The following is a 5,170-nucleotide window of genomic DNA, read 5'->3' on the forward strand; positions in this document are numbered from 1 at the left end:
CTCTTGTATATAAAGTTCAGTCTTCCGCACACGAGTGTCTCTGGATTTGTTTCTCTCGTCCACCCAGACTAACACAGACATTCTCCAGGGTTTCAAGCCCGTTCCAAATACCATGATCTGGGACACACGTGTACTCTGCCTGTGAGATCACTCCACTGGGGAAACATCAGTTAGGACTTGAGTTGAAAGTGGCGGCCTACCAAGCTCCCAATACCCTCCCTTGGGAGTCTTGAGCCTGTGCTGCTGGAAGGCCAATTGTCCCCGCTCCAGGTCTTCCCCTCTTTGTGGGACCTAGTCACTGAGAAGAGAATGTGACTGCCCTGAATGGCAAGAGCCCTAGGTGGCCAACGCTTCCCTTCCTTTAAACAGGCAGGACACTGGAGTCCGGAGAAGAAACTCCTCAAGGCAACGAGCAAATGGCAAAGCCGGAACTGGACCTGAGTCCTCCAAGATCTCAATCCGCTGCTGCTGTCAGCCTCACCAGAGGACCTCGCGCATTCCAGGAATGTCATTGATTTTATGGAGAGGGAATCCTGCCTCATCCTGAGTCCAGGGGCGTTTCTGCTGGCTTCAAACAATAGTTCAGACAGAGCTCCGTGTGAGGAAGCAAGACGTCTATGCTGACATTCGGAGGGACTTGCATTGAGGTGTCTATTAGGCAGGCCACGAACAAACATGAGTGGAAATATAGCCATTACAAGTGTGTGCTGAATACCCGTCTTTCATTCAAGTAACTTTCAAGGGACATGTCATGATTATGGAAGACGGGTGGGCGGTGGGGGGACCAGTAACAGGCATCTGGTGCTGTAAACCAGGGGACTGAATGAGAATGTAACACAGCTAGATCATCCATGCTCATAATTACAGGTCTGGACAGCTGACTCTGGTGGGGGAAGGCCCTCATATTTATGATATATACATAAATCTTAATACACATTCTCATGAGTGAACACAGTTCCTCTAATACCACCCCTCCCCCCGACCCATAAAGGAACTGTCATGAAGGAGCTACCAGATACGATGGATTCCTGTGTCTGTCTATTCCCAGTGCCTGGAGGTTATCTGTTGGTAAAGAGCAATCCGGTTCTATGACCAACACATCTTAAAATGTAGAGAACCCTCTTCTCGCCATCTCCTGATGATACTGGTCAGTCACAGATTGCTCCCCTGGGGAGGGCTCAGGGATGTGCAAGGTGAACTAGCTAGCACTAGGTAAAGATGATGACTCACCTCATTTCTGGTTTGATATGCTACCCGCTTATGATATTGACTATGTAATATGTTGGGGGCATGATGTGTGTGCCTTTAGAACACTGTATTATATCTATCCACTGGAAAATACACTCACTCTTGGTCCTGACATGGGGACCAGGAACCCCTGTACCCTTCTGTCTGCCTGTCTTTAATATTTTCCATATTACAAAGCCACTTCTGAGGACCCGTTCCACTGTGAAGGGCCCTGTACCCCAACAATCTTGCTTTGATTTTAAGGAATTTTTTAAAAAGTTTTAAAATCTAAATCAATCTTTAATATGTGACACATATGCCATTTTTATTTATTTTGCTTATTTATTTTTAATCATTTTATTGGGGGCTCGTACAACTCTGATCACAATCCATACATACAAATGTGTCAAGCACATTTGTACATTTGCTGCCATCATCATTCTCAAAACATTTGCTTTCTACTTGAGCCCTTGGTATCAACTCCTCATTTTTCCCCTCCCTCCCTGTTCCCCTCCTTCATGAATCCTTGATAATTTATAAATTATTATTATTTTGTTATGTCTTATGTTGTCTGACATCTCCTTTCACCCACTTTTCTGTTGTCTGTCCCCCAGGGAGAGGGTTATATGTAGATCCTTCTGATTGGTTCCCCCTTTCTACCCCACCTTCCCTTTACTCTTCAGGAGTTACTTTTTAATGTCGACTTAGTGATCATGAAGGACTTAGTTTGTATTGAAATTTGTATCACTGTTATAGTTACATAATTGTGGGAAACAGGAAGATTTCTCCCAAGTTGTCTCCCCCAAATATACGCCAAACTTAGCTGCTTGTTACATGTGGCAAATGACTATACACTTGGAGGTGAACAAAAGTAGGTCAGGGGTTATTCTCCCTACCGGTTATCCAGAGCAAGCAGACACCACTGTTTATCCCACAATAAGTAGGGCCCACTCCCTTCTGATAAGGAGAGTAGTAGATTGTTTCCCTGAAGGCGAGCCCAGGGAGGTCAAGCCCACTCAAGGGTGACCCAGGTTAGGCCACCATCATGAATCTAGGGTCCACCCTTCTTGTCACATGTATACCCATAACCCCTCCCCTTCCTATCATGTGTACACCCTAGCTCATCCCCTTCCTGTTACGCCTATGCCCATTGTATTTCCCACTCCTATTGCTTGTATTGCCTATTGTGCAGCCCTGTGATGTGCGTGGTTACCTGTAATCACATCCCCTAAGTAGATCTAAGCCTTAGTTAGCAATAAAGCTCTCCCTTGCCCTCTTGACCTGTGCTGTGAGCGGGTCTGGCTGTTGAGATAATGGCCATCCAGCAGGTGAGCCGGCTCCTATGAAATGTGTCTGACTCCTTTATTTTACTTTCTCCTATCTCTCTCATTCTCTATGACTTTATTATAATCTTTATATATATCTTAACCATACCATTGCGCTTACTGAACCTGTGATCAGTTGATGGGGGGTGGGTGGGTGTGTGGGGCTGGCCTTTCCCCCACACATAATTTCATGTCCACTTGAAGATATATAAAAGTGGAGGGGTGGTGTTCAACTTGTTGATCAGGTCACGGTGGGATGGTGCCTCCTTGTGGGCGTGGCCTTCTCAGAAGGGGCCCTGGGGACCTCCCGGTCTCTCTGCCTTTCCCTCCCTGCTGGCTGACCCTGGTTGCTGCAAGGACCCTGGGACGCTACAACTACCATTGGATCCACACAACTCCACACCCCCCACCTGTGGTATTTTGCATGCTGCACCATTACGTGTGACTGCGAGGGTGTGGAGAGGGTCTTATGGACTAGTGTCAACTTAGGGACGTCAGTTGGACTGGGTTGAGATGTTTTCTCGATATATAGTTCCTTCTTGATATAAAGCTCTTGCTTAAACATGTATGTGTGTCACTGGATTTGTTTCTCTAGGAGACCTGGCCTAAAACCTTCATTAAGAAAAAAATATTTAAACTCCTGTGAAAACTTCAATCCTGGGAACATTTTCTTTTCTTTTTAATTTCCCATCATTTAGGAAGACTCAAGTTCTTTTAAAATGCGAATTGTTTATGATGTCATGAAATAGTCAAATATTTTATTGTTTTAGTTAATTCCCAGATTTATTATTATTTTTTAATTTAATTTTTTTTTCATGCCGTAGAATTTTATTTGAAGTTCTGGGGGAAGAGACGGGGTTCAGGAAGCCCAGGACTCAGAGGGTCCTGGTGGTGGGCAGGTCGTTGTAGTGAGCATCCTGGCCCTCGAGCAGGCTGTGATAGGTGGCGATCTCCTGCTCCAGCCGCGACTTGATGCCCAAGAGCAGCTGGTACTCCTGGTTCTGCCACTCCATGTGGGAGCACACCCCGCTCAGCTGGGCCTCCATGCTGCTGATCATCACCTGGATCTGCGCCAGATGGGCTCCAAAGCGCGCCTCCGTCTCTGCCAGGGTGCCTTCCAGGGCGGCTTTCATGCTCCGCTGTGACTGCAGCCTATTCTCCAGCCTGTGGAGCGACCGCTGCAGGTCAGTTACCTCTGTCTTGCTGACCTGGAGCTTCTCTGTGTGGCCATCATCCTCCAGTTTCAGCTCCTCAGTCCGCCTGATGAACCATGCTTTGGCATCCTTCTGGTTCTTCTCAGCCACGATCTCGTACTGGCTCCTCATGTCATTCAGGATCTTGGGCAGGTCGATGCCTGGTGTAGAATCCACCTCCACACTGACTTGGCCCCGCACCTGGGCCTTCAGGACACTGATTTCCTCCTCGTGGTTCTTCTTTGGGAAGGCCAGCTCTTCCTTCAGCCCTTCGATCTGCATCTCCAGGTCGGCACAGGCCAGCATCAGCTCGTCCAGCACTCGGCGCGGCCCGCTGATGTCTGCCTCCACGCTCACGAACGGGGCCTGCTCCTTCTCGAACTTGGTGCGGATGTCATCCGCCGTCAGGCGGGCGTTGTCAATCTGCAGCACGACCTTGGAGTTCTGGATGGTGGCACCGAGAATCTGGTCCCGCAGCCCCTCCATGGTCTTGTAGTAGTGGCTGTAGTCGCGGGCTGGACCTGGGCCCTGCTTCTTTCTGGTACCAGTCGCGGATCTTCACCTCCAGCTTGGTGCTGGCCGTCTCCAGGGCGTGCACCTTGTCCAGGTAGGAGGCCAGGAGGTCGTTGAGGTTCTGCATGGCCAGCTTCTCGTTGCCAGGCTGTCAGACGTGGGCAGGAAGCTCGCATGGCCGCCGCCGTAGCCCGCGGAGGAGGACAAGGACAAGAGGCTAGCGGACGACATGGACAAACCGCAGCCACCAGAGCCCCCATGGATGCTGGGCGTGCGTAAGAAGAGCCGCCCATGCCTCCGAAGGACGAGGCGGACAAAGACTGGCGATAGCTGTCGGAAGCCATGGCGAGACGGAGCTGGAGAGCAGGAGACGCTGGCCTTTGGAGCTGCGGCCGCAAGAGGAGTCTCCCAGATTTATGTTTAACAGCTGCAACTAGCCTACGTTGGGAGTCACTTGTATTTAGAAACACAATTATGTCCTGGCATGCAGTTCGAATGACTGCTCAGAATACATTTAATTTTTAAGTTTCTTTGTGTCTTGATTATTTTTAACAAGGTCTCAGTATGCTGGGTCTCCCTCATTGCATCATTGCCTCTAACAGCCAAGAATACCAGGAAACAGCCTAGCTGTCCTTTAGTGTGGGGGTACATACTCTATGGTGCAGTCAGACCATGATGGTACAAATGACGCACACTCAGCCATTAACCCAAAGGTGGGTGATTCAAATCCACAGTGAAACCGCAGAAGAAAGACTTGGTGATCTATTTCCATAAGAGTACCCATTGCCGTTGAGGGCACTCCAATGATGGTAATTAAAAAAATTATTTTATTGGGGGTTCATACAATTCTTATTACAACCCATCCATCCATTGTATCAAGTACATTTGTACATTTGTTGCCATCATCATTTT

At 48.5% G+C, this 5,170-nt stretch overlaps 1 pseudogene; it reads right to left on the minus strand.

The window, feature by feature from the left end:
• Window positions 1–3,427: 3,427 nt before the first annotated feature.
• Window positions 3,428–4,602, minus strand: LOC142441068 (keratin, type I cytoskeletal 19 pseudogene; annotated as a pseudogene).
• Window positions 4,603–5,170: the final 568 nt, after the last annotated feature.

Source organism: Tenrec ecaudatus, chromosome 2, assembly GCF_050624435.1.
Source record: "Tenrec ecaudatus isolate mTenEca1 chromosome 2, mTenEca1.hap1, whole genome shotgun sequence".
NCBI classification, from domain to species: domain Eukaryota; kingdom Metazoa; phylum Chordata; class Mammalia; order Afrosoricida; family Tenrecidae; genus Tenrec; species Tenrec ecaudatus.